Raw genomic sequence first — 26323 nt, 5'->3', positions numbered from 1 at the left:
AGTAATTCAAGAGAACTGGAAAAGAGCGAATGTAGTCCCATTGCACAAAAGTGGAAGCAAGGAAGAGGCAAGCAACTACCAAACGGTGAGCCTTACATCAGTAGTAAGAAAATTGATGGCAACACTCTTAAAAGAAAGAGCTGTAGAAAATCTCAAATCCAGTCACTTACATGATCTGAAACAACATAGATTTACTAGGGGGAGATCATGTCAAACAAATCTTGTGGACTTTTTTGGCTGGGTGGCTGAAGTAACAGATCAAGGGGGGGCATAGATATAGCTTATCTAGATTTCAGTAAGGTTTTTGACACTGTCCCATATTGGAGACTGTTAAATAAACTTAAAAACTTGGGTTTGGATTCAAAGATGGTTGAATGGATAAGATCTTGTTTGCAGATAGAAAACAGAGAGTTATAGAAAATGTTATGCATTCACAGGAGGGAAAGATTACCAGTGAAGCACCCCAAGGATCTGTACTTGGACCAGTGCTTTTTAATATCTTTATTGGAGACATTGCAAATGTTATTGAAGGGAAAGTATGCCTTTTGCAGATGACACAGAGATATGCTACAGGGTAGACACTCCAGGAGAGGTAAAACAAATTATTGAAGATCTAGGTAAACTAGAGAAAAGGTCCAGAGCGTGGCAACTACAGTTTAATGCCAAAAATGCACAATCATGCACTTGGCTCTCAAAAACCCAAAGGCTAAATATAGTATTAATGGAACTATTAATTATAGTATTTAATGGAGCAGAAAAGGGATCTAGGAGTCACTATTTCAAGTGACTTAAAGGCAGTTAAGCAATGTAGCAAAGCAATAGGTAAGACAAGTCAGATGCTTTGTTGCATGGGGAGAGGAATCAGTAGCAGAAAGAAAGAAGCAATTATGCCACTGTATAGGTCATTGGTACAGCCTCCTCTAGAATACTGTGTTAAATTCTGGAGGCCATATCTCCAAAAAGATTTAAATTCAATAAAGACTGTACAAAGAAGGACAACTAAAATAGTGCATGGCCTACAGCACAAAACTTCCATAAACACTAAAAGATCTATCCAGAAAGACTAAAAGATTTTAATATGAATAGTTTGGAGCAGAGAAGGGAAAGGGGGGACATGATAGAAACTTTCAAATATAGCAAGGGTTTGAACAAGTTACAGACGGGAAACATTCTTCAAAGGAAGAGAAGTACTAGAACACGAGGACATGCACTGAAACTGGAAACTGGAAGGAAGTAGGTACAGAGGAAATTTGAGGAAAAACTACTTCACAGAAAGGGTAGTGGATGAGTGGAATAGCCTCATATCAGAAGTGGTAGAGGCTAATACAGAATAACAGTTTAAACATGCTTGAGATAGAAATAAGATTATCCTTATAAAGAATAAAGGATCAAATAGAGTTTGAGGTTACCATAGGTTAATAAAACAATGAGCAGACTAGATGGGCAAAGCAGTTCCTATCTTCCATCAAATTCTATGTAGAGCAAATGGGTCACAGAGGCATTCTGTGAGTTAGTAGGAGCATTAGACGGATGGGCATCATTCAGGGTGAGGAGCTAAACCGGGGGAATTAGGGAAAGGAGGAGCATGTGGAGGATAGGTCCAAGCTGAGGCCTGTATTGTTGGTGCAATGGGGCAAAGGCTTTAAGAACCGGAGCAGGAGGCAGCAGGTGGCAGGAGGCAGCAGGGCATCAGGAAACCATAGCAGGATGCAGCATTACTGGAGGTAGATCGGCTAGTCGCAGAGAAATATCCGAGCCGCAGCCTGGAATAGGTAGTAGTAGGGGTGCCCAGGAGCTGAAGCAGGAACCAGCAGGGGATAGGAGGCAGTAGGACATTTTGAACTGGTGCGGGAGACAGCAGATGGCAGCAGGACCAGAAGTATATAGGCCAGCTGGAGAGTGGTTTTGAGGCACGTCTTGTAGTAGATAGTAGTAGAGCTGATCAGGTGTTAGAGGAAGAGGTGCCCATGAACAGGGCAGATGATATCAGAAACTGGCAGCATAGCAAGGCTTCTCCAGTAGAATATGGGGCCCAGATGGAGTTTCAAGTTAGGCTCCAGTAGAGAGCTCATACGCCACGTCTGCCCTCTACAGGAACTGGTTGCTCTCTTTTCTCTAAATCAAGGCTTCAGTGGACACCATTAGAAATACCCATGCTAGCAAACATACAAACATCATTTCAGAGTCTTGTCTACATAACCTTTGAAATATCAGAATAATTAAAAGTTTTATATTTTTCTTCTAAATCACTTCTCATTCAAACATCATGATTCGTTTTATTTGTTGCTTCATATTCTTAAGTCATTGTTTTATTTTAATGTTTTTATATTTGTTAGTAATAGAGGATCTGAGTGATTTGTAAATGGAGGACTTTAAATATACAAACAAGACAAAGAAATGAGTGACAGAGATTGTGTTTCCAATATTGATAGGCAATTAAAGTGATTGAGGCATAGAAAAAGACAAGTACGAATGACAAATTGAATGAGTACATAGATTTTTGCCCTTGATGAAATATCCTAATATGGATTGGATATAAGCATTTGAAGTGGAATTGTCAGTATGTGTAAAAGGTATTAAAGTTGTTGAATAGTTTATGTAAGGGTGAGAGTGCTATGGTTGGTGATAGTGTATTTTATAGAAGTGCTGTGTGATGTGAGAAATGTGTATGTAGTTGGGAAGGTGGAGATTGATGTGAAAAATTGTGCGTGAATGATGATGGGTAAATTATAAGTGTGCTATTCATGGGACATTAATGGTGGTGTTGGTATGGATAATGCTAAATGTGTGTTGAAGCTTTAAAAAAGTAAACACCTGATGAAGGTTTAGATATTTGGGGTGAGTGATCTTTGCATGCCGTGGGTGGTGAGTGTGAGTGTGAATGGGTGTAAAGTAAAACTGTTTATTTTCCTGTTACACTTCTTCTTATATCAAATTAAATAAAGTTATCTTCAAAAAGATATATGATAAGTTATGAACCTCTTTTAACAAACTGAATGACTTAAAAAAAGAAAAAAACTTGAACCCTGTGTATTAACTTGGCTGTGTTTGCAACCTTGTTAATTTCTCCACTCCCTGATGATGACTTTTCTTTTTGCCTGTGCTTCTACTTTCCCATTGTAATTGTTTACTTAACTTAATTAGCGTTTATAATTACATGCTCTCTGTTTAACATCCATCTGTAATATAAAGTAAATATATTGAGAGGCTTCTGCAACTACCTACATCTATGTTATTCCATTTGTTAGATACATCAGTGGCGCACGCAGGGGGGGTTTCTGAGTCTCCAGAAATCCCCCCTCTGCGCTAACTAAGTGGCCACCATAACAGCACTGTCCTATACAACAGCCGCAGCGCTGTCAAAGGAGCGTCCGCGGCGGTGCTGTATTGTATACAGCACCGCCGCGGACGCTTCTTTGACAGCGCTGCGGCTGCTGTATAGGACAGCGCTGCCGAAACAGAGCTGCTGCCATGCTCTCTCTCGTGTGTTTTTTTGGGTCGGGGGGGAACCCCCCCCCCCCCCGACAATCCTGCGTGCACCCCTGATACATGGCTACATATATTTTCCTATATTTGCCTTTTATTCCACAGGTGTTTGTTAATGTCTGTTGCAGCATGCTGTTTATTAGACTTCTACACTGACATCCAAGGGGCTCTGATGGTCCAGCTGTGACCCAAATAGGATATGCAAGCTCAAAGTTGCTTGTTCTACCCCATTCTTTATTAATGCTGAAGTAACAACCTGTTTAGTAAGTATATGAGGTTTTCTAAGTGCACTGTGCATTGACATCAGTCTCCAATATTTACTAAACATGTTGCACTGGTGGTTTAGAGGGTCCCGGGTCATAATATACACCAAGACCGTGGGGCCACTAGCAATACCACTGGGGGAAGAAATTTAAAATTGCCAGGAAGATATGAAAACTGTAAAATTTATTCTTAATATTACAGCTTTTTAGTCTTTCAAGTGGGCTTAAAATGTACACTGCTCTCAAAATCCCATTCACCACTATGGCACAAAAATTCTGCATTTTATGCACAATGCACACAATTATATACATATGTTGAAAAATGTAGGTGTTATTATTATTATTATCGTAGATTTGTAAAGCACCACAGTGCTCTGCAGCATCGTACAGTAGGGAAGACAAGGACATACATAAAACAACACATACGTAAAACAAGAACAGACAAGGCAGACAAAATAAATAGAGACATGAAAACAAAGGGAATGGAGGACCTTGCTCATTAGAGAGCTTACATTCTAAAGGGAAGAGGGCACAGCTGAAATAAGAGGAGTGAGTGTGGCTCAGCGTGGATATTGGGATAGTTGTGAGGGTTCATTAGTGTGAATAGTGTTATCGAGGATAAAGTCACCTATGAAAAAAAGATGGGTTTTCAAAGAGGATCTAAAGATTTGAAGGCTATGGGATAGTTTGATTGACCATGGTAGGGAATTCCATAAATGTGGGAGCAGCACAGGGGAAGTCTTGTAGTCGGGAGTGAGAGGTGGTTATCAGAGACGAAACAAGGCACAGCTAAGATGGCAGGAGGGAGTGTATTTTGATATGAGATTTGAGATGTATGCAGGGGTGTTGTTGTTGAGGGCTTTGTAGGTAAGGATCAGTAGTTTGAATTTGATTCTGCAGGATACGGGGCGCCAGTGTAGGGTTTTGCAAAGTGGTGCAGCAGATGTGGAGCGGTGAGAGAGGAAGATCAGTCTTGTAGCAGCATTTAGGATGTATTGAAGTGTGGATATATGGGTGTCAGGAATGCCAGAAAGCAGGAGGTTGCAATAGTCAAGATGGGTGATGATGAGAGAATGGATGAGTTTTGGTACTATGTTGAGTAAGAAAAGGGCATATTCTGACAAGGTTTTTAAGATGGAGTCGACAGAACTGTGAGAGAGTCTGGATGTGAGGAATAAAGCAGAGGGCGGAGTCAAGTGTCACACAAGGGAGCGGGCTTGGGAGACTGAGGAAATTGTGGTGTTATTGACAGTGAGGAGGATTTGTGGGCAGGTAGTGACTCTAGCAGGAGGGAAGATAATAAGCTCTGTTTTGGACATGTTGAGCTTTAGGTAGCATTGGGACAACCATGTGGAGATAGCAAAAAGACAGTTGGTTGCATGAGTTATAACAGAAGGCGAGAGGTCAGAGGAAGTAATATAGATTTGGGTTTAATCAACATAGAGGTGGTATTGGAGGCCAAATGAGCAAATTAGTGCCCCAAGAGGTGTACAATGAAAAAAGTAGAGAGCTAAGAACAGAGCCTTGTAGGACCCCAACATATAGTGGGAGTGGAGGGGAGAATGTGGCAAAGGTAGAAACACTAAAGGAGCAGTTCGATAGGTAGGAAGTGAACCAGGAAGGGACTGTGTCACAAAGGTCAATGGAGTGAAGGGTGTGTAGGAGAAGAGGGTGATCAACAGTGGCAAAAGCAGCAGAGAGGTCCAGGAGAATGAGTATGGAAAAATTTAGATTTTGCAGTAGTAGATCATTGGTCACTTTTGTGAGAACAATTTCAGTGGAAAGTTGAGGGCGGAAGCCTGATTGCAGAGAGTCGAGAATGGAATGAGGGGAGAGAAAGTGAGATAGGCATTTGTACACTAATCGCTCAAGTATTTTAATGGCAAAGGGGAGGAGAGAAATAGGGCAGTAGTTGGAGAGAGATGCTGGATCGAGAGATGGTTTCTTTAGAATAGGTGAGATGAGCTGTTTAAAGGAGGATGGAAATGTGCCAGTGAAGAGAGACAGGTTAAAGGGGTGAGTCAGAGGTGGGCAAACAGTGGAGAAAATGGAGCAGAGAAGTTGGGAGGGAATAGGGTCAAGCGGACATGTTGTAGGGTGAGATGATAGAATGAGTGCAGAGAATTCGTGTTCAGTTACTGAAAATAATGAATTAAGCGTGGATTGGGGAGTGTAGGTAAAGGTGGGTAGGGTGAGTGGAGTGAGTGAAATTTGGCATGAGGAATTATCTTATCTTATCGAATGGTGTCAATTTTGTCTTTGAAATAGGTGGCAAAATCATGGGCAGTGAGGGAGGAAGGAAGAGGAGGTGCAGGTGGGCAGAGAAGTGAGTTGAAGGTGGCAAAGAGGCGATGTGGGTTAGAAGACTGGGTGGATATTAGAGATTTGAAGAATGTTTGTTTGGCAATTGAAAGTTCAGTGCTGTAAGATGAAAGGATGACTTTATAATGGAGAAAATCCAGACAAAATTTTCTCCGGTGGCGCTCTGCAGTGCGGGAGCACTTTTGCAGGTAGAGGGTCTGTTTGTTGTGCCATGGCTGGGGTTTAGATTGTCGGTGATAATATGTTGTAGCTGGAGCTGCATTGTCTAGGGCTGAAAGGAGTGTTTTGCTATAGAAAGAGGCAGCCTGATTAAGACAGGACAATACAGTCTTTGGAGAAAATAGTTGTTTTAGTGAAAATGAGAAGTGCATTGGGTTAAGAGTACTTAGGTTTTGCTGTGTATGAGTCTAATTGGGTGCAGGGGGTATGGGCATGAAGTAAGATGAGGCTGAAGGAAAGGTGGTTGTGGTCAGAGAGTGGGAAGGCTAAATTGGGAAAATTAGAGATGGAGACGTAGCGTGAGAAGACAAGGTTAAGGGAGTGCCCATCACAGTGGGTGGGAGATGAGGTCCATTGGGAGAGACCAAAGGATGAAGTAAATGAAAGAAGTTTAGCGGCAGAAGAGACAGTGGGATTATCAATGGGAATGTTGAAATCACCTAGTATAAGTGTAGGTAGGTCAACAGATAGGAAATAAGGACACAAAGTTGTCAAGGAATTGGGAAACTGGACCGGGGGCTTGCGGTCAACAATACAGAGGTGGAGAGGATAAAATAGACGGATAGTGTGGACTTCAAAGAAAGAGAATGAGAGGAATGGTTCAGAAGGTATGACTTGGAAGATGCAGCTTGGAAAGAGTAGAATGCCTACTCCACCACCTTGTCTGTTTCCAGGTCTGGGAGTGTGGCTAAGGCAGAGTCCCCCATAGGAGAGAGCTGCAGTGGATGTAGTGTCAGAGGAGGTGAGCCAAGTTTCTGTAATGGCAAGGAGGTTGAGGTATTTAGGAATAAATAGATCATGATGGATGTAAGTTTGTTTCAAACAGATCTGGCATTTCGAAGTGCACAGGAGAAGGGAAGAGAGGGTAGCAGAGATATGTGGATAAAGTTGGCGGGATTGGAAGTACGGGATGGATGGAAAGGTTTGGGGTGGAGAGATGAGCGTGAGCAGATAATGGGGATTGTACGGGGACCAGGGTTAGGTGAGTTATCAGCAGCAGCCATGAGAAGGAGCAGGGTGAGAAAGAGGACATGTGAGGAGGATTTGTGGGTGTAAGGTTTATTTTTCTTTATGTAGGCTGGTAAGTGTGGTGTGTGCAGGAGACAAAACAGTTCATGTGTACAGACTAGCGAGGAGGGAAGTAGTGAAGGAGGAATAGGATGATGGAGTAAGAAAAGGAGTTTGGAGATAAGTATGGTGACAGTAAATAGGAGAGACTGTAATTTGAGTAGTTGCTTGATGGAGAGATGTGAATGAATGTGTATTAGTTAGGGTAGGTAATGAGAGAGTAGACAGGATCAATTGATCCAAATTGTTTGGGACAATGGTAGAGGTGAAGGATACTTTACCGCCCCCTGACAGGGGTTAATGGAGTAGGCAGTTTCTGCCGGTCTGACACAATGAGGTCCAGGAGGATACTGACAGTTGTGTGCAGAGGATCTGGCAGCCAAACAGAGACGGTAACAGCAATCACAACTGAGCACAATGAGTAGCTGAACAGATGTTGAAACAGCAATGACAATTGAGCTCTGTGGGTCCCACAGCTTTACAGAGATGGTAGTTCTGTAGATCCTAAAACAGCCTTGTTTTTCGGTATGAAGTCGATCATCAGCACTGCTGTAACGTTTCCAACAGTATTTACAAATATCCAAAGCATTGTATTTGTGAGAATAAGGATAAGAATAAAGTGTTATAGGAAATATAATGAGAACCAAACAAGCAGTGCACTAAGAGAACATAACATTTGTAATTAACAAAGGGGACAAGCCAAATATCATTTTAAGCTATGCTTAGTGGTAACATTTTAACTTGTGCATTTTTTGAACTCCTACCTTAGAGGTTCTATGATTGTGGATGTCTCATATGCAAATGGGCTATAAGTTTGCTCATTGTGCATGTATATAGAGATCTTCTGCACTGCAAAGACCTGTTCTACATAAATGCATACATTTGCAAAGTTAAAAAGAAAATAAAAAATACACAGACGGCTGTACACACAACTGAACCACAAATGTTGACACTTGGCAGGATTAAGCAAAACCAAGTTAGTTCAGAGTCCAGATAGATGATAGGGCAGGTGGCAATGCATAGAACAGTAAGTGTCCAAACATTGGTCAGGGTAGCTGGCAATCCAGAGAGTAGTTAGTATCCAGGCAAAGGTCAGGACAGGCAGCAATCCAGAGAATAGTTAGTGTCCAAGCAAAGATTAGAAAGGTATCTGCACACACCACTCCTGACAATTGCTAAATAACCAGATGGTGACTAATAGCATCTTCAAAATCACAAACAATATTTGCTGAGAAAAGCTTCCCTGAAGTTTTCCTGACCATGGTATGTAAGGCTCATATCTGTGTAGTTTGGGGAGAATTTATACAGCTTGGCATTCAGATAAGGGTATTCTTTTGTGAAACACGTAGTAATGGTAATCAATAGGAGAGACTCATGCACACCACACCGTCTCAACACCAAATAATCATGGATGAAATCCTCTGTGTATTATCTATTTCCATTTGTTATATATATGTGCTATACCATCTTGTCAATGTATGTTTTTAAAAGATACAGCAGTATGCTCGTTTTTTTTATTTTAGAATGAAGATCATCAATTTTAATCTATTTTGCTGTGGTCAATTATAAAGATATCTTTGTGATAGGAATCCTAATTTGAGCAATGCTGAAGATGCTATTGGGAGAGGTATGACTATCCTCCATTTTTTGTAGATTTCTTCATGGAAATTACTTCTGTATCACATTAAATACTGCATAAACATTAATCCCGGCTCTAAAAATCTGCCTAAAGCAAGTCATTGTTTCTTTGGTGGTGGAACAAAGCATGTTCATGAGTATTATACATCACCACTTAGTCCTCCTTGCTAGAACCCAAGAACACTCAAGAGTAGTAATCACTTATATCAGAACTTGACCCCTACCGTAAACCCCTCTTTTTTTTAAATAGACCTGATTCCATCCTACATTTCTCAGTGACTTAATGTTTGATTTTTCCTTTTTTGTGATAAAGGATAGCAAAAAATATTGACCTTCTAAGTTAATTTAATTATATATATATATAATAATCATATTTGATGATCTCCTTGGCCATCTTCATTTTCATTGTGACTTATATTTCTTCACCCAGCAGTGAATACATCACCTCACCACAGGTGTGACCGCACTGGAAGATTTGAACATGTCCATCACTTCCTGTAAATTGGAAAACTGGAAGTAACTCACACATATTAAATTTGATCATGTTGTGACAAACATCTTCAATGTATAAAAAATCAATATGCACATACAGTAGATATTGATTTTTCAAAATATATAGTTATTGAAAAATATGTGGTCTTTGAAAGGAGTTCATTTCATAAGATCAGTGTACCTGGGATATTTTTATTCTCTTATATACTTAACAGCTCTATGTTTTCAAATTCAAGGTCAATGTGTACATTTGATATAATGATATTATACATTATGTAAGTCAGGAAGCATATTTGTTTTTAAGTGTAAAGTATGAATTAAGGAGTGGGAGCTATATAAAATATTGTTTATGTGTATTAAAATGGTTAACTCGAAGATAAATTGTGTTAACCAATATGCTGCAACCACTTATGCTACTAAAAGTGATACTTTAAGCAGAAATAACTGCTCTTGTAACTGAACTGCTTACTTGCATATTGTCACTAGGGAGAAACCTAAAAGTCTCCATAACCTTGTTCATTTTGTCAGTGGGGCTTTTGAGGATAACAATGTTGCTTAATTAGATAGCATTTTCAGTGTTCATGAGTTTCAGTTCTGCTTATAGAGCAGATTATATCATTAGTGTGAACAAAAAGCAGTTGGTAATTAATATGAAGCAAGACTAAAATATGTTTACTGTAAGTCAAGAAAAAAAAAATGCAATATATTGGTCATTGACTTACAATAGTAGTGATCTGCTTAGTAAAGCATTTAAACTATTATACTGCATGCATTATTCCACCCCAAATTTTTAAGTGGAAAACAATTTATTTGTGGTTCCCTATCCAGAAAAGACTTTATAAAGTTGTTTATAAATGTGTGCACTGTTACTGTAATATTAAATTATTTACAATATTACAGTAAATGCAGAATGAATAAAGAAAATATGCAATTAAAGTAAAAGTTTAACCGAAAAATGTATCATTTGACATGACACATTGGGGAACGAATGATTCATCGAGAAATGAAAAGTTAGCGCAATATATACGTTTTAATACAAGACAGAAATTTCATGCATGCTCATCATATTCAAGTACAAGTGGATCTGAAGAAACGTTTCTAGTAGAATACGGATATAAGTAAGTTCTGCCTGTGCAGCACTTGCCATATACAGACAGACGCAACACAGTGCAGGATACAGACAATGCATATGTGCATATAAAGACCCATCAGAAGGCACAGAAAAAAAAAATCATTAACGCCAATTAATAATATGATTATTATTAAAAAGACATTAAAAAAAATGTTTGTTTGTTTTTTTCATTCCCCCCCATGAAATACATCATTAGTATGTTATTAATACATACTGTACATAAAATAAATTTATGCAGTTGCCCTTAATTGCAAACATATACTCTAGCATGCGTACGCGACAGGCATCACTATCAATCGACACCTGCCCTGTAACTGGTGCAAGCGATACAGATAGAAACACGTACCTTAGAGATGCCAAGAGCTTAAATCAAACAAATGTGTGTGTTCGGCCTTGGCACACCCTTACTGTACATTGCCTACATGCATCAATTTAATGCCCTGTTCCACCCTTCAAGTCGTAGGCTGTCGAAATTAATTTTCTTTCGGAGATGAGTTGCATGCCCTGGCGTTCACTGGCATCTGTTTGTGAGCACATGCAGAGCAATTTTACACAAAGTACGGCACATAATGGGACTTACGTTGCTTAATGAATCAGCCCATTATGTTTAATGGTTCCATCTAAATTCCCGACCATGGCCATATTTGTGAGGAGTTTGTATGTTATCCCCGTGTTTGTGTGGGTTTCCTCTGGGTGCTCCGGTTTCCTCCCACACTCCAAAAAAAAAACATACTGGTTGGTTAATTGGCTGCTAACAAATTGACCCTAGTCTGTGTGTCTTAGGGAATTTAGACTGTAAGCCCCAATGGGGCAGGGACTGATGTGAGTGAGTTCTCTGTACAGCGCTGCGGAATTAGTGGTGCTATATAAATAAATGATGATGATGATAGGTGAAAGAGTTGGATGAGATAAAGGAGCTAACAAAATAGGAGATAGTGAGGAAGAGCGAGATTTTCATCACGGTTCAGACATAAAAAGCAGATGTTTGACAAGAGTGCAAAATGAGGTGAGTGTCTCACTTAAATTAGAGTAACATCCTATCATTAATATTTAATATGGAGTTTCAGTATCAATAGTCCAGTGATGATTTTTATACAGATATATTGTTATGTCCATATACTCTCCAAACTAGTCCTTAGATGGGCATGCATGTAATCCTACTGTGAACATCCTCAGAGGGACTGTACCGGAACTCCTTTTGGTATTTTAGAATGGTGCCTGATTTAACACTGTTTTAGGTTCTCCAATAATTGTTATGGACATAACTGGGTTCTGATTAGCTTGAGGTTTTGGGTTCTGATTTGTTTTGCCACAACACCCCATGAAAGGTTTTGGTTCTGATTTTGGGTTTTGGGATCTTTTTTTTTATTTTAAAAAGCATAAAAAGTGCTAAAATACATATTTTTGTTTTTTTTTCACTCCTACACTATTATTAACCTCAATAACATTCATTTCCACTAATTTTCAGTCTGGTCTGAACACCTCACAATATTGTTTTTAGTCCAAAAGGTTGCACCGAGGTAGCTGGATGTGTAAGCTAAGCGACACAAGTGGGCGGCACAAACACGTGGCCCATCTAGGAGTGGCACTGCAGTGGCAGACAGGATGGTAGTTTGAAAAACTAGACCCCAAAGAGCACATAATGGCAAATTAAATTAAACATTGCAACATATCTAGCAGATACCATTGCAACCAATGGATAAGTACTTGTTTCAGATGTGTGGAGTAGTTTGTGGTGATGGATTCCTCTATATTATTTTTGATTGTCTTGGAGTCTGCTAAGCAGTATGGAAATGTAACTCTGTCTCTCTTACCAGAAGTACAGAGCCACCTATTGTGTAAATTATCACTAGAAAAATATATATATTTATATTCAGCAGGACAATCCAAATACAACACCTTTATGACCAATAATCCCCAGATTGGACAGGTGCAAACATGCAGGACAAAGCTATAAAGTTTATGGTTCATTTATTGCTGACTCCTATATTTAATGTGTATTTAGGGATCATAACTGCAAAGATAGGCTTCATAAGACTGAATGCATTATATATCTCTGCCATAAAATAGTATTGTCTTTTGGAGGCAACTACGCTTCCAGAACCACTGGTTTACAGGCCTGACACCACCGTATATGGAGCCATATACAACTGTTTTTAGGTTTGTGAGGCTATTTTATAGCAGAGAGAGGTATATAGCCTCTGTGTTAAGAAGGTTATTGAAGTAATTTATTTATATTGGGGGACTTTTCAGTTCCTTTCCACTTACCTGAACCTTTATGGTTATTATCTATAGGATTCAACTTAGAAAGTATGATATGTTACATATCAAGTGGTACCTTGTGCATATGTAAACCCTAAAGGCTTTCCTGCAAATCCATTTAAAGTACATAGACTTTAGACATAATGACTAAAAGTAATGTTATTACTTAAGAAAAGGTAGTGCCATCTGTTCTCTAGTAATATCATACTTTGTTATGTTTGCTTGTGGATGCTTCTTATCTGTTGCACATTTGTTTACTGATCCAGGCAGTGCATCACAAGCCTGCAGAGATCTCATTAACCTTCTACCTATCACTTTTTTACTTGAAAGCTGTTATATCACCTGAAAGTAATGAGGCTATCGGAGAGCATTAGAGCTGTCCTTCTGTTGTTAAGTACTAGCCTGTAACGTACATTTTTACATCATGATTTCGTGTGCAAGTCCTGTTCTCAATTCACTCATTCTCTATTTACAATATAGGTGGAACAAAAATGTAACTAATTTTAAATATAATTTTATTATAATTTGTAGCCTAAAAAAACACCATGTTCTGAAAAATCTACAAATTCACCTATTAGCAACTATTAAAAAAAACTGCACACTTACCATTAAGATGCCGGCCGCGAGCGGGGAATCCAAGTCCGAGTCTCGCGAGATCCGACGCTAGACTTGGACGTCAGAGCCTCACTTTTTTTGGCCACCGGAAATGCCCGAACAGTGCTCGGATCCCATCGGATCCGCACTGTTCGGGTGGGCTCGGATTACCGAAATCCGAGCCCGCTCATCCTTAATTATTATTAACCTCAATAACGCTAATTTCAAGTCATTTGTAGTCAATTTTGACCATCTCACAGGTCACAATATTATTTTCATAAACTTTCAAACAAAGACTGCAGCGACCTGGTTGGATGCTAAGTGACAGAGCAATGAAGCAATGACTCAAACACATGGCAGTTCATAACACATCTAGGAAACATTGCCACACAACAGTGGCAGAAAAGAAAAGTGGTGCAAGATGGAATAGTCCGTGGATCATGAAATCAGTAATGGTTCATTTAATCGCTCCACTCGTTCCTTGCATAACTGTGGTAATTCTACAGCTAACCGCTGACCACCCCTCCCCCCCCCCCCCCCCCGGGTGCATGCTTTTATCAGACCCAGACCAATCCAGGGTGCCAGATGTCACGAACACGGCCCCAGCTGCCTTGACTTTGGGATGTTTGCTATATGAGGTCACACGATTCCAGCCCACAGTCACACTTTACCTATCATACAGGTTATAGACCTACTGAATCGCCTCCAAACAGCACTCACACCTCACACACTTTAGGTTTGCCACCACCTATTGAATGCAGGCAATATACTGTCCCACACTGGCACACACGGCTTCTAGCTATCCACAGACTAGAAAGACCAACACCAGCAAGCAAAGGGTTAACTCTTTACACCTCCAGACTGTTACACAAATGTAAATGCAAGCCCACACAGCTTGTTAATCAAATGTATCAACAAATCACTCACTGGCTTTCAAAGAGTTAATTTGGCTGAGCTATATTCTTCTTAACAAGCTAATGGATTTGTTAGAGTATCAAGGATGCAACATATTAAATTATAGATTTAATATACAAAAGTACAGGGCAAACAGATATAAAAATAATGAATAAACAATCAATAGATTGACATAACAAGCAAAACAGTTTAAAATAAAATGGGTTACATTCAGAGTAGCACTAACGTGAATTGCCTTTTCTGGCCAAGAGAAATTGGCTTGGAAGATGGACAGCTTATCAATGTGAATTGATTTCCCAAAAAGTCTTACAATTTGCTGTACCTGGTCTCAGCCTTTTAAAGACACTACCACACCTCTTCCTACCCTCGGGGTGTTGTGACCTGTGACACTTTTCAATCACCATTTGCATGTTGTCTGATTTACTACTCAATTCTACTATGTGACCTAACTTTTCTGTGGAGTGTCACACAGACATAATTTTATTATTAATAAATCCCTTATGACTTTTTCCATCTTTTGATACCAAACATGATGACATTTTGATAATATGACATACCTTTTCCAAAGATATGTGATTTTAGCTGTTCTCGGATACCACACATACCTGTCATTAACAACCCTGGTGTGATATCTGCTCCTCAGTATGGAGTGGCACCCGGATTTCTCAAAATATGAATTATGAATACATTTTCCTTTGAAGCTCATATTTTTATATACCTGTATAGGCCTTCAAAATGCTGCCTTGGGCTGCAAGGATGTCTAGCTGTGACCGACCCCACAAAGTCTGTTCAGGTGTCCAAAAACTAACTTGTGTCAAGATATGTCTCACAAAAAGAGCCCTTTGAAGCTGTTACAGGTGACATGGTTATCTTCTCACACTGGAATGTGCAAATATGCATACAGCAGACTTCACATTTTACACTTTAGCTAAATGGATCATCATCATTTATTTATATAGTGCCACTAATTCTGCAGCACTGTACAGAGAACTCACTCACATCAGTCCTTGCCCCATTGGGGCTTACAGTTTAAATTCCCTAACACACACACACAGACTAGGGTCAATTTGTTAGCATCCAATTAATCTACCAGTATGTTTTTTAGAGTGTGGGAGGAAACCAGAGCACCCGGAGGAAACCCACACAAACACAGGGAGAACATACAAAGATAAGGCCATGTTCGGAATTGAGCTCATGACCCCAGTGCTGTAAGGCAAAAGTGCTAACCACGTAGCCACCGTGCTGCCCAATGGATTAATTTGATATAACATATTTACACTGCAGTTATGATTTATCCCTTATAGATAACTGTAAGTACTCTAAGTTCACGACAACAGACAATGCACTAAAAAGAGCCATTGTAATTCACAGCAAAAAGCAAGTTCATTACTGAGCTTCGAATCAACCCCAAATCACAAAAACTTATAATATAGTAAGGAACCTTTGACGTAAAGTGCAAATTACAAACACTTTGTGCAATACTGATGAAGCAGCAGCAAAATGGAAGGTAATACATAGACACGTCTATTTAGACATCCATGCTTACATTCAGGGCCGGACTGGGACTAAAAATCAGCCCTGGCATTTAAAGCACATAGGCCACCTCTGTTCCAGATTAATAATAATTACAGTACATTTTGCAAAGCTCATTGTTATACGGTGTCTCGTGAGATATTAATGTATTACGTGCAGCCTGACTCTCTATTTGCAGCATAGGGCGCACCAGTATCAAATAATGGTATGCACAGGAATGAAAAGAGAAATTTGGGGCTGGGGTACAGTGAAATTTTGCCCTCCCCATCCCCACAGATGCACAGGAAGAGAGATGTTTACTGACGCGCAGCGGCGTCGGTGAAGGGGTGTGGTCGCATAATGTTGGGGGTGTGGTCAATATGTGGCGTGGCATAACAATTTGGGAGAGACTCAATTGCTGGTTATGTGATACATGGGTATCGCGCAGCGCACATTGCGGACAATTACGGTACAAATCTCTGCTTATTTTTCCTTGAGAGGAAAAATGAACAGTGATTTCAGTCAAATTTCAGCCGCAAAGTGTCTCGCGGATGTTCACTTTGCAGCTAATTAAATTCCACCATTATGTATTAAAATGGTGTTGCTCTCACCTACCGGTTATTGCAGCTTTCACAACCTGGTACTGGATTCTTGCATAGATCCTGGAATGTTGGGACCTGTTGGAAAATGTATATATGGAAAACCGAGCAATAAGTGAACATCGTACATGACACAGATCACACAATATAAAATACATACATTATAATAAAATATTACATTTATCACCAGCTACATAACGCCACCCCTCAGACACATCACACCACATCCTGCATCACGCTACCCCCTGCCATATCACCCATCAAACCGCAGCACCCCCATACAAATCACACCATAACACCCCCCCAGACAAATCACACCACAACACCCCCCAAGACGAATCGCGCTACCCCCGGTCACATTATCATGCCACCCCCAAGGCACATTATCATGCCACATAAGTCATATTATAACCCCCCCAGACACATTATGACACCCCCCAGCCTGCTGTACTTACCTATGCAGCTGACATCAGAGTAAAAAAGAACGCCTTGCAGAGTGAGCAGGTTAGTTCTTAGTCTTGCGAGATTTGGAGCTCCAGGCCTGCTCTGCAGGCTGCTGGACAGTATATGATGACATACGCTGTCACCACACACTGTACGTGGACAGCTCCCCCCAGAGTTGGATTAAGGCTTTGGGGGGCCTGGGGCACTTAAGACAGGGGGCACTATGGTCTAAAATTAAGAGTATAGTATCATAATTCACAAAAGAGAGAGTTACTAACTAATACACAATGTAGAAAAAATTTACCATTCAGTCGCTTATCAAAAATTATTAAAATCAGAATTTTGAGGTTCAGGTTCAGTTAGGTGGCATCAATATTATTATTTATTATCGTAGATTTCTAAGGCACCACAGTGCTCCACAGAGCCATACAGTAGGGAAAATAGTACATTCATAAAACAGGGACATACTAGGTAGACTAAATAAATGAAGACTTGAAAACAAAGGGTATGGAGGACCCTGCTCATTAGAGAGGAACAAGAGGAGCGAGTGTTGTTCAGATTGGAGATTATGACAGTTTTGAGTGTGCATTAGTGTGAATAGTGTTTTCGAGGATAAGGTCACCTCTAAAAAAAAGATAGTTTTTCAGAGAGTGTCTAAAGATTTGAAGACTGTGGGAAAGCTGGATTGAGCATAGTAAGGAATTCCATAAGTGGGGAGCAGCACAAGAGAAGCCTTGTAGGCGGGAGTGAGAGGTGGCATTGGACATGGTTGCACAGGGAAAAAATAGATACTGGGAAATGGTAGAAAAAGGTGAGATACATGTGATAATAGGGGAGAGACAGGCACATAAAGAAGGCGAAGGAAAGGACAGACACCCACAATGTGAAGACAAAGAGACACAAACAAAAAGGGTGTAGAGGTGGGGTTAGAGGGTGCACTACGTATGTATACAATAAGGCCGTGCACTGCCTATATATGGCATTGTGCAATCCTTTGGGCAGAGGAATGGAGGTGGTCCTGCTGGTGCCACCTATGCTGTCACCCTGACTGACTGTGCCTTCAGCAGCTAGTGTGTTTTACAGAACTGGCAGAGCCCCAGAAACAAAAACATACATATAGCAACCCTGGGTGGTAGTGCAGCTCTGAAACCAACATTTTAAGAATATCACTAACCCCAGCTTACAAACAACCCTGACGGATTATACAGATCATATACAGCTTTAAATACTGGAGATCAATAACTTCATAATAATCAATATCAATACAAGTTTATTCTGACTTATAAAGTAAGGCAAAATAGATATAACTGTATATTTCAATATCTCAATATATCAGTTAATTTCAGTGCTAAATAACCATTATAAAAATGAGCTAATCAGTTAATTCTATTCCTTAGTGTTTGCTCATATATAAAAAAGAATGCCATTTCCAGATGGTTTTTGTGCAGGGAATAACTGTTAAGTTTTTACATTGTTCATAAAGGCAATAGGTTAAAGATTGGAATATGTTTATTTCTGTCCTCATTTATATATGGCTAAAACACAGTGCCGTAACTAGACATTTTAGTGCCCTGGGCGAGACAGGGCACCGGCGCCCCCATCTAAGTGGGCGTGACATTTACCGAGTGGGTGTGGCCAGCCTAATGTGGGGGTGTGGTTAGCACTTTACTGAAAAAATTCTGTTACACATATTTGCAAATGCATGAAAACTAAATGCTTGTATATATATTTATATCTATATAGATATATGGCACTGGTTCTATATTAAAGTACAAACCAAATTATTGATATTAGAAGACAGCCGGAAAATCAAAGGGACATTGTCTCATGAGAGATCTTAATCATAAAGGCACTGACAGAAGCAAAAACAGGATATTTTATAGGGGAGAATACATGATTTTTATAGAGGTGGAAATCAACTTTCCCTTTCACCAAAACAATCTGAATCATATTGGATGTATATAATCTGCTAAATTCTACATTTACTATCAGTAGCAAGCATTAGAGATAAATTCTCTATAAGAAAGTCAGTGCAACTTCATATTATTCTCACTAAATCCTGTCTGGAGGGGAGATCCCAGGCACATACAGCCCCCTCCACTACCCTCCGTTTCCTATCACTGATCTGTAACAAAGATCTACAAAAGTCACAACCTTACCGTGCAGGATATACAGGGGACACTTTGGTAAGTTGTGTATCTGGGAATTGTCAGTAAGTTGTGTATCCGGGAGGTTACAATTCATTCAGGGCATCAGAAGCAGTGGAACGCATGTGCGTTCCACCGAAAACAGGAAGTTCGGCATTTGGAACGCAAATGCGTTCCAAATGCCGAACTTCCTGCTTTCGGTGGAACGCACATGCGTTCCACTGAACTGCTTCTGATGCCCTGAATGAATTGTTGCTTGGATTAGAGCGTGGTTTCTTCTGGGCACATAGGCAGGTAACGGGCGGCTGCGCCACCCTTGGGCTCGCGCCCTGGGCGGTCGCACCGCCCGCACCGCCGTCGTTACGGCTCTGCTAAAACATAATCTTATAAAATCTTTTTAATGGAGAGGAGTGAAGCTGTGGTAATATCAGAGAGTGTGAAGTTCTAACAATATGATTCTCATGTTCTGCCTTTGCTTTGCCAGTCCCCATGTATAGTGTCAGGAAACAAAAGTAATAATCAAAGACTTCTCTTCGTAGTCGACCAATCAAAAGTGAGAAAAGTATGAGAAAACCCATGTACTAACCAGGAGAGGGGTCCCATGCTTAGAATTTCCCTGTTATAGTGGAAACAAGTCCAGGCTGCCTAGCTCAGGGGTGAAATGAGAATTTGAAAGGGATCAACTGTGCACTGTGTATGGAAAGTGTTTCCTCTTTAAATTTATAGGTGGAGGTCTGATGTCCACCAGCTTAAAGCTTCTTTAGAATTCAAGTGATTTTTGTAGAGAGGGAAAAGCAATAGAATATTCCTGAAAATGCTCCTTCTTCACTTCTTATTTCATTACAATACTCTCGCTCTGCAAAATTAATGATACATTTCTGCTGCACTATTCTGCATTATGAGACACATTTGTGCACCTCTTCCATACTTCAGTAGGTATGACTTGAGTTATTAGTGTTAGTGAATAGGTGGGTAGGATAATGAAGAGTATCAATTACAATAAATAATTGTACATAGCTGTAAAAAGGAAAAATGATTGTTACAAAACAAAAATATATCATTAGAGATGTTTGAATTGTTGAATCTGTGTTATTTTGGGAATTGATGACTTGTGCAGAACTGAGATGTGAAGTATATATACACTATTTATTTATTTTTAAACAAAGCTGTAACCCAAATTACTCAAGCACTAAATAATCCCTAAATCTTCCATTTAAGCACCCTCTCTAACTCTCACTTGCTGTATTGTGTTGCCTAATGCTCCCCCAGAGATTACTGATGGCTGATAGGAAGTGAGCGGTTCAAATCAGAACTGGGATCTCACAAATTGGTGCTAATGATGATTTTCAAGTAAAATTAAAAAACAAAAAAGAATATTTCTGCAATTTGAAAACTTTGAGAATTTTTTCAGTATATTACAGTCCTCTTTTTTTTAAGTTACCTTACCCATTGTATGCGCCAGGCTTCCTCCTTCAGACACTGCAGGTGATCCTCAGCAGCATATAGTTCCACCCTGCCATGTACTTGGCACTGAAACGCCGGCTCCTTCACTTTTTAAAATGGGTGCCAAGTTCCTGGACCGTGCCCCCTGTAACTCCCCCCTACTCCCAACTCACGGGTGCACGCGCGATCGCGGGTGCGCCACCCGCTGGAGAAAAAAAAATAACTTTTTTTTTTTTTTTTAAACACTGCTTGCCCCGGCCCATTTAGCCATCGGTCCTTCTGGCATTTGCCAGAAGTGCCAGATGGCCAGTTCGGCCCCGCTTACATTACTTCTGCAAGCAACATTGTTCTTTGTTAATAAAACTGTTGTCTTTATATCGTTCAAAAAAAATAAAAATACCACCATTCTTTGGATGTTACTAGTTGATAGTAGGATCAGGTGGAGTTACAGCAGAGGTGTCACTAATTCTGGTCAATTCTTTTACAGTAGACAAGACCAGATGTCAAAATGTTGTGCTGAATCATCTGCATCTTCAGTGTTTAAACTTTTTGCAAAGCACACAATAGTATATAGCACATGTAGGTAACATTGGCGCACAGCGGTAGCTAAAAGGAAAAGTGGTGCAAGATGGAATTGTCCTTGGCCCTTCCACCCTCCCTTATGTTGGATCTTAAAAAGGACATCCACACTTTAACAAATCAAGCACTTCAGCGACAAGGAGTGCCACTTTTGAGGCTGATGTGCTTGGTTTGTTTGGGCACCCACAAAACAAGCTAACAATGGGCTTAAGGCACCTAAGGTAACAGTGCTGTTAATTAAATCTACTGTGGCAAGATATTGTTGTCATCATCCTCAGCCTTATTCTCACCCTTATCAGTTTGTACATCATCCTCACACATTATTAATTCATCACCGCTGGAATCTACCATTACAGAAGTCTCAGTAATTTGATGTAATTGGCAGAAAAGGCCATCCTCATGGAAATTAAGTTTCATTTTTAGAAACATCATCTTTTCAAAATTTTGAGGAAGTAGCCTCCTACGCCAATCACTGACAAGGTTCTGAAAACTGTTTCCGAGTACATACTGGAGGGTGGGCATCTTAGGCAGTGCAAAGTGAGTTGGTACATGGGTCTCCAAATTCCCTTCTTTTCTTCCCAGTATGGAAAAGGAACTGTGTGATATGTCTATTTCTATGCTGTCGTTCAAATAATCCTACACTATCCTTTGGATATTGATAGTAGGATCAGGTGGAGTTATGGCAGAGGTGTCAAGTTGTTTGGTCAATTCTTTTAGACCAGATCAGATGTCAAAATGTTGTGCTGAGTTATCTGCATCATCCCTGGGTCTCTTGGGAAATCTAAGGTTTTTCCTAGCAGCAGTTGAGTGAAAAACTGAAGGAGAGGCCGTCCTGTCAAGCAACACTTGAGCTGTCATCTGGCTCACCAATAGCTACTTGCATCTCTTCAGATCTGGGTTAGTTGGAAACAAAGAGAATACAGAGTTCTTAAACCTAGGATCAAGCACAGTTGCCAAAATGTAGTGATCCGATTTCAAGATTTTGATAATTCTTGGATCCTGGTGAAGCAAATAAAGTACTTAATCTACAAGTCCGACATACTTAGCGTAATTGCTTTATTTAATCTCCTCCTTGAGTTTCTTAAGCTGCTTTTCCAAAAGTCTAATTAAGGGAATCACTTGACTTAAGCAAGCAGTGTCTGAACTCACTTCACAGGTGACTACTTCGAATGGTAACAGCACCTTGCACAACACAGAAAGTATTCTCCACTGCGCTTGAGTAAAATACAAAACCCCTCCTTTCCCAATGTCTTGGCTTGTGGAGTAAGTGTGGATGGCTTTTCGCTGTTCCTCCATCTGCAGAAGCATATGCAGGGTGGAATTCCACATTGTCACCACCTCTTGCTTCAGTTGGTGGCAGCGCAAATTATATTGCTCTTGTAGACGCTGCAATCTCCTACATGCTGTTGCCAAATGCCGGAAATGTCCAGATATTTTACGGGCCACACGCAGCATCTCCTGCACGTCCCTGACATTTTTTATAAAGCTCTGCACCACCAAGTTTATTGTGTGAGCAAAACAGGGAACATGATGGAATTCACCCAGCTGTAATGCTCTTACAATATTGGTGGCATGATCAGAAATTACATATTCTGAGGAGAGTCCAAGTTGGATAAGCCATGTTGCAATGACATCCCTTAGTTTTTCTTACAGATTGTCAGCTGTATGCCTCTTAATGAAGCCAGTGATACACAGAGTAGCCTGCCTCTGAAAAATGTGACCTACTTGGGAACATGCTGCTGCTGCTGTTCCTGCTTGTGATGGCGAAGCAGCAACCCAGTGGGCTGTAACAGTCTTTAGTTTGCCCAGTTCCACTTGTCCACATATCTGTGGTTAAGAGTACGGTGGGTAGAATGGCATTTTGTAGCCCAATAATTACATTTTTACGAACCTTCTGGTAGAGGTGAGGAATAGCTTTTCTAGTAAAATGGTGTTGTGATAGAATTTGGTAACGGAGACACAAGACCTCAAGTAACTGTCTAAAACCAGCTGCATTAATAGTGGATATTGGACGCAGATCTAATACTAGCATAGTCTCCATGGCATCTGTGATCGACTTTGTGACCGGGTGACAGCTTTCATGATGTAGATGAGAGAAGGGTCCTAGCTGATGATGGACTGCTTGTTCTTATTTTTTAGCATAAGTTTATGATTTTCCCAACAGGCTGCCATGAACTCGCTTCAAATGGCGTAACATGGATGAGGTTCCTTGATGGTTAAGGTCCCTACCTCTACTGACTGTGGCTTTACAAACGCTACAAATGGCTAGACAACTATTGCCAGGATTTTAGCAAAAATAATTACACATATAAGAGGTGGATTTTTTGGTCTTATGTCCAGGCATGACAATGGCCTTCTTCTTATCACATGCAAGAACTGCTTCCACTGGTGCAGGGCTTACAAAAACAACATCATCCTCATCAACATCCTCATTAGCACCCTCGTCAGCTACACAAATATCCCCCTTATCCTGTTGCAATTCCAAAGTGGCATCCTCAAATTGTGTATCACCGGCTACACTTGGGCTGTTCATGCACACATCTGCAGAAATGCTGAAAGGGGCCTTCTTTATGGGTACACTATCAGAATGGTCAGGATTACACATAGCACTCGTGGATAGACTCTCCTCAGGGATTGTGTCATTTCTCAATCTGAACATACATTTACCTCTAATGCCATACTCTTTTCTTCCAGCTTGGCTTTTACACTTAAAAGTATTTGGTCAACACTTTTGGAGTCTGCATGACAAGGTCTTGCTTGGTCATGACTGACCTTACACGGTGACAGTTGCAGAACTAGCACTCATAGAGAAAAGCAAAAGCCTCATTCTTTCCTTGCCACTGCATGTGTAGAAGGGTATGTTGGCAATTTTATTTTTTTTGCAGATAACTTTACCTGAATTACAGGTCCTTTTCTTCACCAAGGTAAAAGGTGTTTTTTTACATTTTTGTTAGCCTGACTTAAAAACACTATTCACTTTAACATAAGCTTTAGCAGATGACGTAGAGGAATTACAATCATCATGACTGGCGCCAGCAGCTGCTTGGTGCTCCTGGTCTTCTGTGAAATTCTGTGAATCCAGTACAATGTGACTGCAGATTAAGAAATACACTGCCAGTCCTATTATTTCTATTTCAGCAATGACAATTACCAATAGAGCAATGCACCTCTATTCTTTGTGTGTTTCCTCTATAACGCCTTACAATTTGACAATTTGACTGTAGATTTAGAAGACTAAGACTGGCAGCCCTATTATTTGTATTTCAGCAATGACAATTAGCAATGGTGCAATGGACCTCCCCTCTTTGTGCGCTACCTATATAACACTGTGCAATTTGACTAGAGATTTAGAAGACCAAGACTGCCAGCCCTAATATTTCTATTTCAGCAATGACAATTAGGAATGGAGCTCTCCTGTTTGGAGGGAGAGAAATAGGTTTATATATTAAATGTATTTGCTATCTAATGTCAGGGTTGATTGGAGGGAAAGAGATCTATTTAGCAAATGTGAATATTATTATTTTAATGTTGTGGCTGGAGGGAGGCCTAATTATAAAACGTGGGTGCTATTGATTTAACACTGGAACTGGTTGGAGTTTTCTACATTTTATGTACCTTTTTTTTCCAAATAGGGCCTCCAAAATCCCAGGATCCAGACAACCAGCAAATGAGCTAAAGTAACCAGCAGCTACAGGTGGTGAAAATAACAAGAACAGGTAGGAGAGAACAGGACAGTCTACCTGCATCTGGTGGGACAGACCCGAATTTGGGTGACTGTCTCACTTAGGACAGTTGGGAGGTATGTCCTGCTTCACACTGTACTACTTGTGAAGGCAGAGCTGCGAGCACCTAACTGTAGTACACACAGTATTGGCTGTGTATTTATCTAAAAGGATAACCATGTTACAATATAGGGGGTTACCCTGTCTAAAGTGCCCAGGCCGCCCAGTGCCTTAATCTAGCTCTGGGCCTGGACATAAATATATATATATGGATTAAGCAACACTAAAATAGACTCTTTTTATATAGATAAATATATATTGTACCAAAAACCACCCTTTAAGGATGGGCCGCTACTTATGGGCCAGTGCTGTGTGCTTGCCCCCGGGCTAAAGTCTGCCAGCCCCTCCCATGCTTGGAAGCAGGTGACATACCAGCTATACTTTAAATTGTAATGGTAAAATAAAGCTGCCAAATATTTGGTGCAAATGTGCACCTTTTACCTGGATTTACTCCTAATTCCAAATAAGGCGCGGTGCAGATAGAACAAAGAGCTTGCTCTCTTAAAGTAATTACAGTTGGATTCCAAATATATGGATATTTACCTTTACATATAAATGGAGAAAAAGGGATAAATGTATCAAGCTGCAGGTTTGAAAAAGTGAAGATGATGCCTATAGCAACCAATCAGATTCTAGCTGTCATTTTGTAGAATGTAGTAAATAATTGATAACTAGGGGCCTGATTCATTAAGGATCTTAAATGAAGAGGATCCTTATTTCAGTCTCCTGGACAAAACCAACGTTACAATGCAAGGGGTGCAGATGAGTGTTCTGTTTTGCACATAAGTTAAATACTGACTGTTTTTTCATGTAACACACAAATACTTTTAAGATCCTTAATGAATCAGGCCCTAGAATCTCATTGGTTGCTATAGGCAACATCTCCACTTTTTCTAACCCACAGCTTGATAAATTTACCCCATAGTGTAAGTGTCTGAAGATGTCATTTGCAACTTATAATTATAGAATCTCAACTAAATCCATCTGATTTAATGGGCCTGATATGTCACCAATTTATGTTGTACTTCCAAATATGTTTTACACATTCAGTTACCATCTTTGGAATAATTTCTTCACAAATTTATTTAACATATTACAATTCTTATTAATTTTTTATAATTTCCCAAAACAGCAATATTTTCCTATTTTCTACAAATTTTTAATATAGAAAATTTCGCACATTCTCAGAATTACGTTAAGGGCATTAGGAAAAGTCCATATTCCATCCTCCATCTATCTGTCTTATCTGATACATAATATTATGAATTTTTAGCACATCTGGAAATATGTGTTTTAAATCTCTAATATCCTTACACATGAAATTTGTTGTAGCTTTACAAATGAAAATAATAATTTCTTACTTTTCTTTTTAGCAATTTTGAGTAATGTGGATCAGGATTTAAAACAACTATACGATTAGAAGATA

This window comes from Mixophyes fleayi, chromosome 5 (assembly GCF_038048845.1).
Source record: "Mixophyes fleayi isolate aMixFle1 chromosome 5, aMixFle1.hap1, whole genome shotgun sequence".
Lineage (NCBI taxonomy): Eukaryota > Metazoa > Chordata > Amphibia > Anura > Limnodynastidae > Mixophyes > Mixophyes fleayi.
Note: the sequence above shows the minus strand (reverse complement) of the source record.